This window comes from Papilio xuthus, unplaced genomic scaffold, assembly GCF_000836235.2.
Source record: "Papilio xuthus unplaced genomic scaffold, Pxut_1.1 DF826933.1, whole genome shotgun sequence".
NCBI classification, from domain to species: Eukaryota; Metazoa; Arthropoda; class Insecta; order Lepidoptera; family Papilionidae; genus Papilio; species Papilio xuthus.
The window spans coordinates 3,829,306-3,844,275 of NW_013531716.1; the positions used below are offsets into that span (position 1 = coordinate 3,829,306).

Consider the following 14,970-nt stretch of genomic DNA (forward strand, 5'->3'; position numbering starts at 1 on the left):
ATGATGTAGAATAATTAGCCAGGAGCCAACATTTTAAAGGCGTATTTTGATTATGTATATATAGAGGTTTAAAAATATGGATGAAAGTATATTGTTATTATTATTATTTTAAAAAATAACCTTTTTCGGATTCTCGTGTTCGACACATAGCTTATACGCCGGCGGCTTACTGACAACCACAAAATGCACGGGCCGCTCGTATCCGAGTGGACGGCACCGCTATTATGCCTCCTCCACGCTCGGATCCGAGTTGTGAGCACTAAATGTGTTTAATAAAAATATTACTTTTAATTATAGATTAAGTATTTTAGAGACTTAATTTTCCCCAAATGTGACCCTTTGGCACTCAGATTTAAGTAAGTAAGTTTTGTATATAAATTTATAAAGGTCATCGCAACAATAAGACGAACGAGAACAATTTTAAATTCTTAAAATACTTCTAAATTAGCTTTTAATAGAAATAACATATTTCCGTAATATTTACTTCTTAGAATAAGTTTTAAATAGTTACGACAAACGTGAAATAGCATTCCCCGAAACGATGATAACATTTTATGGGTTGAACAAATTGAGCGTAACAGAAATGCGTGGCTAAATTAAAGGTAGCATTGGCCGGGTGGCGGTATTTTATGACCGACTTGTGTGTTCCTCGGGACTCCGATTGTTTTTTCTAACGCATCGAATCGAATCAGTTATTAGCCCGACGTTGAATCTCTTAGCGTTCGATGATCTAACATTATACGGTATGCACTGGTATAAACGTTAACTTGGATTAAATAAGGAATTTTCTCGATCCTTTCTTCCGCTGGATTATCATACATTTGTTAGTACATATCTAAATCCTTTAAATTATTCAAACTTTCGTGAGACATTATACTAAACTGATATATAAACACACCTAAACACTCACGTATATTCGTCCGGTAGCGGCCCGTTTGCTCACTGAGCGACGGGCCGCGTCCGCGAAATAATACCAGTACCACTCATCCTGATGAAGGGCCCCCGATGGGCTCGAAACTAGTTTACTAAATCCTTTATAAGTGTTTAAAGGAATGCTGTACAAAATTAATAGATTTTAGATAATTTTCATTATTTAATAGGACGGAGATTCGAATAAATGATAAAGTTATTCTACTAGTTTTTACTATTTTAAATTAATTACAGAAAATATTTTGCTGATATCTGCATAGTAAGAGAGAGTAATCTTTGTCTTCTTTAAAATAATTACCAATATATTGTTCACATATAAAATGAACTTAAATGGAATATTAAATATGGCACAGTATTTGTTTTATATTTATATTTTTTTAATAACGGTTATCAGCCGAAATAGCTCAGTTGGGAGAGCGTTAGACTGAAGATCTAAAGGTCCCCGGTTCAATCCCGGGTTTCGGCAGAATTACATTTTTATTACTTTTCTGGGTTTCGTTGAATTAAAAAAACATTTTTGATGATTTTCCTACTTCGTTACAAAATAATATTAAAATTAGTTCCAAAAATTAAGCTTCAAAAGGTAAATTTTATCGCCATCCGAACTAAAGATGTGTACGAAATGGATCTATCTGTCAACTGGAAGTGGGTCTTACTTCAATTATTTGTTTTAACCCAAATAATTAAAGCAAGTAAAATAACATTTTAAAAACACTTCTTTCTGATGAAAATAGTATGTAGATGCAAAATTAAACCTTAAGTCATAAGTCACATTAAAGTTCAACAAAGAGCCGTTATATTTTATTGTACGAAGTAAAGAACCATTGCAATGGAAATATTAACATAAAAATAAATAAATGAAATCGGGGATTTACTCACATATCTACAGTTCCACTGATGTTACGGATGTCCATGGGCGTCTAAGATTCGGCGTTCTCGCCGCTCGCTTACCCCCTTTTAATAAAAAATAAAGTGTAAGTTATGATAAGTAAAGACAATTGATTTTAAAACCATAACTACTTGTCTATTGGTTACAAACATACTAACGTAAAGGATCGCTACAAAGATAACAACAAACAAGTGTTACCTTTAGAAATTGTCATTACAATTTACCTAGATAAATTACAAAACAAGCGTACACGATTTGTCAGTACCACAGTTAAAAAACTCGATATATTTTTCATATTATTTTGATTGCATAAATCACGATACAATACAAAGTAACAATAACAATCAATTCTCACTTAATTAAATCTCATCCCAGTTATTTTCACGGACACAACACTAGTACTTACTCCAGTACTGGCGAGCATGAATCAAATCGTTAAGCGGTAATTACTGCACCTCGCCGTGTTCAATGAAACTTATATCAATTAGAAGTTCGCGAGATGAGCCGCGCTATGCTATTACGTGCCTTTTATTTCGTTATTTATTTCCACGTAAGTGTGGATTGGATAAATGGGAAGCGATAAAATCGAATGTATTGGATATGATTTAGCTCACTTGTAGGGCTTTATGATTTTATGTTGAAGATGCAACAACTGCAGTTTAACTCGATTGATAACCGAAATGCAATTTCCCGTCACTTTACAATTTTCTAGGGAAATAATGAAACAATGGCAATCACGATCGACCGGTGACGTTTATAAAAAATCGTATGTTTGTTATCGATTTCAAAAATCTACTTATTGTAGTTATATGACCAAAAACAGTATCATTAATCGTTATTTTTTTTTATATATATCATAAGGTGGCAAACGAGCGAGCGGTCACCTGAAATCGCTAAAATAGCGAAGCGACCGTTGCCCATAGACATACGCAATTGCATATGCGTTGCCTACCTTTAATCGACGGAGGAGAGGATGCACAGAAAGAAAATATTTTCCCTTTCCATGCATCCTCTCATCCGGAAAGTCCACTTCCACTTCCCATCCTTTCCTTATAAGAAAAAGGGTGGGAAGGGAAAGAGGACTAATATTGGCCTCCGGGACGCACACTCATCAGACGAAACGCGGAATTGCTTCCACTTCACGCCTGTCTTCTGTGTGGTCGTGGTATTTCACCGGGCGAGCCGGGCCGATTCGTGCGAAGATGTTAAAGCGGGCTCTACCACTGTTAAAATTTGTTATTCCGATTTAAGACAAAATATAAAACGTGTAATAATATGTATTACATAATTAAAAAGAATCTTTTACATTCTTATCTTAAGTCGAGGATTTGTTCGTACGTACGTAGATGATCGACCCTGAACTATATATTTAAGCTAAATTAATTCCAAAGATTTAGGTTTTGACGTCAAGCGACACGAAATCTTTTCAAACTGTGTAAGATTCTCAAAATGAAACATCAAAAATGATACGACGAAAATAAAAAGGAAAAAGAAGAAAAGTTTAAATGTCTACATAGAAAAGGATAACATTATTCGAATGATTTTTCTAAAATTATTTTGTTATAAATAAATCGTCCGTCTTTAAATGTAGCATAAAATGTCACAGAAATCTCAACCTTATGATCTTACCAATCTTAATTAACACGTAAGAACCAGAAAACTATTAGAATATGTATAGAAATTGATAATTAATTTTGAACCTTATGTTTATTACTTTAGAGTACATAACATAATTTATTCTTTGATTCCATATTATAATTAACCTAAATAATATTTTACATACCTTAAAGGCGAATTTGGATTTTTTTTAACTAAACTTTAACTTTTATATAATAAGGTGGTAAACGAGCAAGGGCCTACATGAAATCGCTGAAATAGCGAGCGTTGCCCATAGACACCCGTAATTGCCTATACCAAAAAACCATGGGTTTTATTTAATTCAACTAATTTGTAATATGTTACATTGCCTACCTTTAGTCGATGGAGAAAGGAAAACGCGGAATTTCTTCCACTTCACTGTCTTCTGCATAGCCGTGGTATATCGGGCGAACCGGCCAATTCGTGTGAAGATGTTAAATTTAGCACTACCACTTATAAAAACTTTAAACTCCACAAACACAATAACACACGTAAAATCTGACATTTTTCAAGTACCTGAAATCTAACACTAATTAGGCCGACCTGTATTGCGATCTAAAAAGCAAATTAAATAATAATTACCATATCGAAAAAATATAAGTACTGATAATAATGTTATAATATAAAAATAAAACAATATAAATTTAAAATTATTTCATATTTCCTTATTCAAAATTATATATTTTTTTAAATCACTATAATTTTCAAAGTATATTTTTAACATATCTTTAAAATTGATTGTTCCATTTTTGAACGTAAATTTTAGACTTCACTACTAATAGAAGAAAAATTCAAAATGGTGGAAATGTTTATTGCGTATTAAGTTATTTACATTATATTATTATTCTTTTTAATATTTTTGTTTTAAAAAGGACATAGATAGTGAGTGATTATTAAATGTTATAAGTACCGTTGGAAAATTAATTAGTTTCGAAAAAATAAAACTTATTTGACTTTTGTTTGTATGTGAAGTGAATTTTATCAATTGTTTGTGCACACAACACGGTAATTGGCTGTGCAGCGCTTCAAATATACATATAAGGTAAGAAATCATAAACAAATATATAAACTATATGAACTATGGTAACTATGCTATTTAAATTCATATGTAACGTTACATACTTTAAGCTATTAAATATATAATGTTTATATATTATGCGTTTTATACATAGTTTCTTCTGTGATTATTTCCAGCTTGTTTACTGTTTAATTAATTTAAGTGGGTAGATATTTTAACTTAACCATTATCCTATGAATTATGTATTAATTGTACGTATCATACGTTCCTGAGGAACCTCCCGGTCGATTAATTCACACGGAGGCATACTACTTACGGCAACGAAAATAATTACAGGCCATCATCCGCTATTAAATAGGCTATATTACCCGCGTAACTCAATACCCACTAATTGTTGTTGCCTGTATAATCCAGCACGTTTAAGTATAATAATAAATTAAGTATCTACTTGAAACTACGGGTAATCTTTTATCTTGGAGCGTAGTTTTAAAGAAAATATGCCATTAATTCTAGTATTTTAAGCACCTGATTTGTAAAGATTTTTATTAGTCGTTTAATATGGACAAAATAGTTGAAATTAATAGACACGAACGTGTATTCTGTCTAATGTGGTACTACATTAACGTGTTAATATATCGAGCATAAATTTTACGGTAAATCTAATTAATTTATATGTTGAGTAACAAAATGGATGATAATATGTTAAAGAGGCGTAACCCGTTTTCCTATCATCAATTATAGGCAACTTTTCAACGCGTCTTAGAACCATATCACATTATAATCCAGACATAAATTAACCTGAAATTCCTACAAATTGATAACGTGCTTGGACAGACAAGGCGCTGTTTTAATTTCGAGGTGTAGCCGCGTGGGCGTGGCGGCGCCACCGCTCCGAAGAGTTTATATTGTATGCTAATTTCAAACGATTTCGAATAATAATTAATAGTAAAAAGAAATAATGACATGGAAGCGGCTCCTATGAACACCCTGACGGGTGCGTTGCTAATGGCTGTTTATATTGTGTTTGTTCGGGTACTGACTAGTTTCACATCTGTCATAGTAGCAACTAGATAATAACAATGGTATTATTGCATGACCATACATGTTATATTAATATAATTAAGGAATTTATTTAACTTTTGGTTAATCAACTATTAAGATTGACTTTTGCATGGGTTATGTTTAAGTCTTAAATGAGTATGAGGACGCATTTTTCGGGACGCGACTGTGTCCAAATGGATATGTATTGGATTTGTTTATCACAGGATTTATTTTACTGCTGACGATGACGCGAATGTAATAACAGAAAGATCCTTAATTAATTGCCTTTGGTTATTTAGTTTTTTCATAAATATAAAACATCGACTTTCCACATAAATGTATCGTCATCTTTTTTAGTTTCAATGTAAATATAAGCGTTTACACTTGAGACTGCTAACTTTTGCGACACCTGAAAATTAACTTCGCTCTCAAATTATCTGTGTTGACATTGTCACAATGTACTGATGAATTATTCATTGACTTTTTTTATACTGACGTGTGTGGTCCACTGGATAAAAAAATAATATAAACTGAGTGAAATCCACAAATGAAAGTGATGTGTATACAACTATATCCATTATTTTTTTTTACTTTTTTATTAGCGAAATTAAAAAAAAATATGTCCGTGATGACGTTCATCGCGTAAGGGACGAACGATTAATTTTATTTGTCTAGAAAATGCTTTTTAAAAATTTTAAGAAACTGTAATTTAGTGTTATAAATTGTTTTCACTCGGTCTTTGTGTTTATCGTTCAGTTTGAATTATTTGTTCGTCAGTCGGTTCGTGACCGACAAGGCGTGTTTGTTGATGCAGAGTTACTACTGCTTTACGCTCAGAAATGGTCATAATATCAAAATACTTAACGCAGTGACACTGTTCCTGTGAAATAGTACTTTAAATTCTATGTAAACTCGAGTAAATACCTTTACGTTCCCATGGGATACGTTTTTGTTTGTTTTTACATATTTATTCGATGACTATTCAATGGCTCAACATATCTTATTGAAATTTGGCATAGAGAACGCAGTGTCAAATAACACGTTTACCTTTCATCCTGTTTTATTTTTATTCAGCGGTCAAAATGTCATATAATGCTTATTTATATCCTATATTTGGTTGTAAATTCATAATATATCGACATCAAAGTATCCGCCGTATAAACGGGGACGCGTGCGCATCTTTTCTCAAACATGTTTTTATAATCACAATTTACGATACACGGATAAGAGTCTGCTACCGGTATCAAAATATTGATCCCAAGAATCACATGATTAAATTGTACACGAGGTTTGTTCAATGTATACTCCACGTCAAAATTAAGTAGTATATATTCTTTAAAATCAATTTTATTAAAAATTAAATAGTACGAACTTAGTTTTTATAATTTGAGAGAAATAACTTTTTAGTGCTGCTTAGTTTAAAACTCGATTTTTTGTTTATTTTCATATTATAGTCATTAACTTTGTTCATGATAAAAACTGTATTTCTTTCAACTTTGCCGCCAACAAATGTGCGCGTAATGTTGTCCTATAAATCATTTTCGATACATTACATACGCCAATTACATCTTGGAATGCATTCCGAAAATGTCGATGCATATTTTAGTAGCGCCTTTTAAGTACAGTTAGAGGCACAGATTTAAAATAATAGGGAGAAAACTTTTATTTCCTAAATGTGTTGAGACTCTAAGAATTTTTTGAATATTATTTCACAGATTTACTAAACTCGAAATAGTATTCAATATTTTTTTATATTCAAAGTAATATCACAAGTCTATTTACTCTTTGTCTGTATGTAACCACAGGCGGAATATTTTACTAAAAATAAATTTTAAGCTGCATTTAAAATGGTACATCTTATTCACTTCATTGGACGTTATCTATGCTAATAGCACAATGCTTGCTCACGTACAAAATATTCAGAAAAAATCGTATCTTACATCCATTAGCGCCTCATATCGTATGCAAATTGCAGACAAGCCGAACACTACAATTACCATGGCCGACCATCAAGTTCTCTTAATTTTTCGATTCACATTTTCCTTCATTTTCTTTCTTATCTCTATAGTTTACGATCGATGTATAATGTACACGGAGTTAAGGTGATGATTTTGGGTGGTCCAACTTTAACGTAATGATGTTATTATTTACATGGAATTATTAATGGCATAGCCTCACTTCAACTGTCTCATCAAGATAAGTACGCATTGAACGAGCACTCATTAGTACGTTATCGGATGAACGATTCACTTTTAACGTTTATCTTTGTTCAGATATTTCGATTTGATTGTACTCAAGAGTCATCAGTGAAATTCAATTCGTCTTCTATGCTAGTTTTATATAAGAGTAGCAATGCCCCGCGACTCCGTCCGCGCGAAATTATAAAAAACATAATTAGCATATGTTTTCTTACAGACTATGTTCTATAAATATGCAAAATTGAATCGTTCCGCCGTTCTGGAGATATGTTTAAACAAACATCCTTCCAACCATCTAAACATTCGGATTTATAATATTAGTTACAATTATAATTATAATTAAAATCTATTATGAATTATATTTAAAATGATAGAGGTTATTTTGTTAGTTTCTTACAGATAATAAATTAGGGATATAATTAATTTTTCATAAAAACCTGCACCGTTTACCAATTATAAATCAAATCAATTCTTGAATACATCTAATATATTTAATCTAATATTTAAATCAGCGAAATGACGTAAAATGTTTCTAATCATGATAGATATTGTTGTTTACTATTAATAGCAAATTGTTTATACTAATAATGTTAAATCGATCTTTGTTACTTCATTACATGTTCGTTTTTATCTTGATGCGTGACTGAATAGATTACCGATCAAAGATATTGTTGTTGATATTTACAAAATAAATAATGTCTATATATCTATTAAGATAAACAATATGATAGTTTTGCTAATAATTCCAAAGTTGTAGGTTATTTTTTTAGTTTTGTCTATGTTTATTTATATTATCAAGTTATTATGTCACATAAGACTGAATATTGTTGGTAAATAATTATAACAAATCTTACTTATATTATAAATGCGAATGTTTGGATGGATGGATGTTTGTTTGAAGGTATCACCTAAACGGCTGCATGAATCTCGCTGAAATTTGGTATATATCTAGAACATAGCCTGGAAGAACACATAGGCTGCTAATAACATTTTTTGTAATTCCACGCGGACTGATTCGCGGGCGACAGCTAGTAAACCATAAACATATTAAAACATAAATTTAGTAAACTCTTTGGATTGTTTTATATTGATAATGATTTTTATATATTATTTGTTAAATAATTTGTCTTTAAGAAAAATATAAATGCAGAAGGATCACAGTGACAAAAGTAAACTTATTGGTATAGTCGTGGGAACCGCGTGTTTGTCCGCCTGTCGGTCTCTTCGACGACTAAACACTCCACCTCTTTTGTCCGAAAATGTAATGGGAATAGATAAATAAGGTCGAGGATACTTCTTTGAGGCTGGCGCTAACAAAAGTAAGGAAGAAAAAGATTCTTAAATTTTTTCGATTTTTAATTTTTAATCGAAAATAATTGATGGCACGTGTCTACCATTAAAATGGAACAAATAGTTTAATGGCATGTTGCATTTAAAAAAAAGATTAACTTTATTTTAAGATAGTAAACATCCTACATACAGAAGTTTAAATTCTTCTTATATTAAATGTACGCTAAATTCCCTTACTATTTAAAGATTGAGACCGGCAGAAAGTGTCGGAAAATCCGGAAACTTCGGAAATATATCGGCTGTATTTAAACCTTAAATATAAAACTATTAATAAACTAGCTGTCTCCCGCGTCTTCGTGGAGTCAAAAAAACTTAAGTAGAAGCCTATGTGTTCTTACAGACTATATTCTATATCTATGCCAAATTGCAGATGCAGCCTTTCTGGAGATACCTTCAAACACACATCCATTTATTCACCCAAACATTCGCATTTATTATATTAGTAAGATGTGACCTATTGTTAAAATTTAAGGCTAGAGTGGAATTGTATTCTGTCTTTTTATATGTCCTCTTTTATTCCAACCGGACAAGTCGGGCTCATAACATATCCGCAAGAACGTAATGGACTTGTAATACCCGTCGACTTCAAACATACTAGTGGCGTTAAAAGGACGAAGGGCTAACACAATACCAATTTCTTTTCATGGAACAAGTAATAGATGTAAGCGATCCTAGTGACCCTTCCTTAAAAATCTTCAAACATTTGTTCTTATTCTCTTGTGTGTCAGTGTGATTTTATTTATATAATTTATTACAAATCAACAAAGAAATACATAATAGTAATTGCGAAAAGAACAAGAAGACAATTACGACGGACAGTCAGTAGTGAGCAATGCAAGCGAACCTTACAATGTTAGCAAGCTCAATATTAAACAAGTCGATGTGAGATGTGCCTTTGCCTTGATAGGTCTGTAGGTCTGTAAAAATAGGTCTGTAAACTGTCTTTATTTAAGAAACATTTTCTTCAATGTTTCGGAACCTTTCAATTAATTTATCTTACTTTGGCATATTAGTGAAATATGTAAAGAATTTATATACAACAACTTTAATCGCTATCGCTTATCTTATAGACCACTCGACTAGACAGTGGACGTTAAATATTTACCAAGTGGAGTATTTTTTGTCAAGCCCAAGTGGAAGGGTTGAATGGCTGAGGGTGTTTGTAGAGACGCGGCAACCTTCACGGTGGAATTTGGAAAATTGTGCCGCTAAACAATATGATAATGGACCTCCCTTTGTCACTAACATAAGCGTAGCAGTGACGGTTTGCATGAAAATACATTATTGTTCTCGCGTCCAACCATGACAGGTTCGAAATTTAAAAATTTCAATTTTTTAAATAAACCTTAATTAAAATCAACGTCTAGTTAGTAGCCTCAATAAAAGCGTAATGCTCTAAGACCCAAGTGCGTGGAAATTTATTACGCTTATTGTTTTACGTTGCCAGAAACTGTGACTTTAATATAATAATTCTGGTTTAAGTGTCACGTCATTGAACAGGTTCCGTGCAATCCCCCGTCGCTAAATTCGGAAATCCCCGGATCAATACCATTGACTTTTTTTGGAGAATATTTCCCCTGCGTTTCGTCGTTGTCGTAGTCGTTACGTTATCAATAATGCACTGACTTCGTTTCTGACTAGTAAATATCATACGTTTTATTTACGTAATTAAAAAAAACATTGTTTTGCATTATATTGTATCGAATAAAATTTAAGTATCCAAATTCATATCAGTAAGATCCGAACTTCTAACTAATATTTATATTTTTACTGAAATTTCATAAATAAGTTTCTCTTTGTTTGTAAACACACACAATTCATAATTATAATTACAAAGGTAAGAAAAATAAATAATTTTCTTCTATTTGAACCCTCCCAACAATCACGAATTGTTCTCGTCAGAACGGAGTTTTCAAGGGCGATTTAAATGAAAGAATTGTTTGCCGATCTCTCCATTCCCATTGTGTAGGGTACAAAAGAGGCGGCTTACGAACTTTTATTTAACTTTCGCCTTATTCCCCGCCGCAATTGAAATGTAGATAATATATTCTAAATTAACACCCAATAAAGTTACGAACTATTAAATGTTAAATGTTTATTAAACCAAAGTATAAATATCTTATCTCAGACTTCTGAATTCTAAAAGTATTATTACATATGTCCTATGACCTTGGATTTTTAATATCTTTATATAGTTAAATATAATCAGATCAGTTTGATTTGCATTTTTTATTCTCCATGAAACTCCGCCTTTTTGCACCACGTATTTTAACAGCATAAAAATTAAGAAAGCATCATACATCTTTAAGATCCCATCATAAATGATTTAACGGTCTAAAACAAACAGAATAGCCACTAGCGTTATAATGTGAGGATAAAGCGTTACGTTGATTCGAGCGTCGCTCAGGTAGTGGCTAGCTGAGCGGCCGCGGTCGATTGTTTGTACTAACAGTTAACGCAAACCTTAACTAGTTGGTGCGGGTATGATGCGTCTCGATTAACGCTCGTTTCGGACCCGCGGAGAATTCCTCTACGCACTCATTCAACTTGAAGCTTTTTGTGAATGTACATTATATATTAAATTGAACTATGAACTATTGAACTTAAAGCTTGTTTGCAACTTCCGGTACAAACTCTGTGGCTTAAATACACATTTAGAATTCTTTATGCTGCAGTATATTTGTTTGTTATAACATTTCAAGCCAACATAACTGCTAAGATTCAATTACGAGGGATAACATATAATAGTAATGGTAAAACATGGACCACGTAAATTTTACAGTTTTGGGGGTCGGAGTTATTTTTACCCTCTCTTTGTCGGGTTTTCGAAGTGTCAAATGTCACTTTAATTGACGCATTCCGTGATTTCACATATTTGTAACTTTATTTTCAAACTGTCACGGTACGAATCTTTGGTTGTGGTTACAAAACTTAACCATACCATAAAGTACTATATTTCAAATAGATTTTCAAGTAAGTTTATTATGTTTTTATATACATTTTTACATAGAAACAACGCTTAATTGTACAGGATAGATATGAAACGTTATCACATTTTGGCAGATCCGATGTTACTTTCGTGCAATCATAAGAGATAAAAACTAAACCAATTAGGTCAAGGCATGAGAACATTTTGATTATTTTACTAGAAGCGGTGGTTTGCGACTTCATAAGCGCAAGATAATAATAAAACAGACAGACATATTTAAAAAAATGGTTTTAATTTAATTTACTGATATTACGTCAGTGAAAGCTTTGGTTCATAAATCGTTCATAAGGTGTACCTTATTACAACCTTCATGACTTGTTTCGCTTTGGTCTTGACTCATTTTTAGCATAACAAGTAAATACTTACACAGTGGTTGAATAAACAGCACGAAGGAAATTTATTTTATTTAAGTGCTAATTTGAGGAAATATAATATTACGAGTACTCGAGGCGCCTCAGTGTTACATGACCAAGGATGAACCCATTTAGCTTTAATAAAGACGGGGCGTTGACTTAATGCCGGCTACGTCAATGGATTTCAAGTTTTGCGTAATGACAACCTAACACGTCACTGTTCAATATAACAGTTGCAAGAAATCTTAGAAAAAGTATAGCTCATTTCAAAATATATATGATGTTCGCAGAACATGTCTGTAATTCGCATTAACTTATTGTAATTTTAAGTTAGTTATAAGTTATGCGTACGTTGTCTGAAAAGTATATTTTTTTTGTTATAACGTAAAAATATAAAGTGTAGTAAAGTGTAGAAAAAGTGTAAAGTGAAGTATGATATTTTGTTTTCTTTGATCCATACCAAAGAAAAGGCGTATCTAATAAGGAATTTTCATCAAGTTCTCAAAAATACATTATGCGTTCGATAGTTCTAACACGTGCCGTGTTCAAGCATCAGAAAATTTACATTGATAATATAAGCAAACATACACATACCGAATGCATCCTTACATTGGTGGGCAGTTAAACAGATGTCTAATGTAAAGTCGGCTCCGAAAGAAATTGTTTCTACCTGTTTGGGCGGTTCATGGGCTATCAACACACCTGTAGCTCCGAGCCGCCTGGTTAACACTTACATCAGTGTGTATGTTAGTATCTACAAACATGATCAATACACGACCCGATTCAAAATTTCCCCTCTTTCATTTCGGACCACAGAGTAAATGTTTTATAACAAACCGCTCTAAGATAAGCGTCACGTCATATTTAAAGAAAGTAAAAATATATATATATAATGCAGTTACTGGCTGCCGTACTCGATTCCGTCCGCGGAAAATTAAAAAAAAACTTAATTAGTAGCCTATGTGTTCTACCAGACTATGTTTTTTTTTTGCCCAATTTCATAAAGATTCATTCACACGTTCTGGAGATATCTTTAAACAGCCATCCATCCATCTAAACATTCGCGTCTATAATATTAGTGAGGTTACTTACTTTATTTGAAATTAAAAAAAGAAACGTGACAATTGAAAACAATTTCAGTAAGTAATTTTACTCATAAATAACAAGCATGAAGTTCAATCACATAGTTAGAGCTGCAGAACGAATAGATTTATCAATTTCCTCAACCTCGACAATAATTTGTACGACGTATTTTATGTTAAGAATGAAGTCAAAATGCCCATAAACGTTTCACGTGTAAGCCGGTCATATGATGTAATGCAAGAGCAACGTTTCAGCGAATGTTAAAACCGTGAAGCGAGTTATATGGGCGTGACAATTTGACGTACTGAATAGTAGAAACATTACGTTTTAATAGCAACGCATTCACAATTTACGTCTAGGTCGTTTATATGCAATTTTACTAACTCTTTTATAAAGCAAAGTTATTGCCGTCTATCGTAACCACGTCATCTTTATATTTTACTAGAGTTCGATTTCCGCTTTGGTTGTCTCCATGTCCATTGAAGGCACAGCCAAATAAAAAGATAAAGTATATGTTCATTAATTGACCACAATTAAATAGTAAGGATATTTATGCTTAAGTGAGTTAATTTACTGTCTACAATTCAAGAGGCATTTTTGAAGTTAGTAAAGTAAAAATGTATAATAAGTTAAAATTAGTAAAATCGCTTACCCAAAGGCATAGGACAGATATAGACATAAGAAGTAAAATTCTAAGTTCGCATCATAAATAAAAATATGAAAGCCCGCCTTGCACCTGTACTACACGACCGGACTTGAACTTTGTACAATGTTAGCTGTCCGTTAGAGACATACCGCGGCTCCGACAAGGACTTCTACATGTTTACATCATTACACATGTACATAGTTTGTGCATCTTATTAAGACTGGTAAAATTTCTCAGAATCCCTGTCAAGTTCATGCCCATGAGCGCACTAAAGGTTTCCTGATCCTGACAATTTATGTTCTACATTTTTAGAAGGTATAGTTAACTGTGCCTGATAGAGAAATTGTATTATTGGTATGTTTCATAGTAGTTTTCTGAAGCCTTACAGATTTTGAAGATTCGGAATTACAACTTGTTTCTAAAAGATTTTTTGTTCTTTGTTAATTTAAATACATAGCATTTACGAATGCTCTAAGGCTGGCAGTGGCGGAGTAGTGCGATAATGCACGTATCGGCGCTCCACCAATACTAGTGACGTATCCACTTGTATCATAATACGTGTCACGCGTACAAATATACTAACAAATACCAAACTAGATGAACGAATTTTCTACAAATTGTTTCCTTGTCGCTCTCTTACAAGTCCAAAGAAAAAGGTTACAAAAATTTCATTATACTATTATATTTATCTATTACTCTTAGATGTTTCTCTGTAGAGCCTGAATTTACTGGTTTTTTTCATCAAACTTTTTATATTTTTATTTTTAATTCTATTTTAATCTAGTTGAAAGAAAAACACATCAGACGTCTTCTCATCCAATTTTATAAGGATACT

General features: G+C 32.4%; 1 non-coding gene across 1 annotated transcript; it reads left to right on the plus strand.

The window, feature by feature from the left end:
• Positions 1-1,323: 1,323 nt before the first annotated feature.
• Positions 1,324-1,396, plus strand: TRNAF-GAA (transfer RNA phenylalanine (anticodon GAA)). The gene has a single exon. It is a non-coding gene; the product is annotated as a tRNA-Phe (tRNA).
• Positions 1,397-14,970: the final 13,574 nt, after the last annotated feature.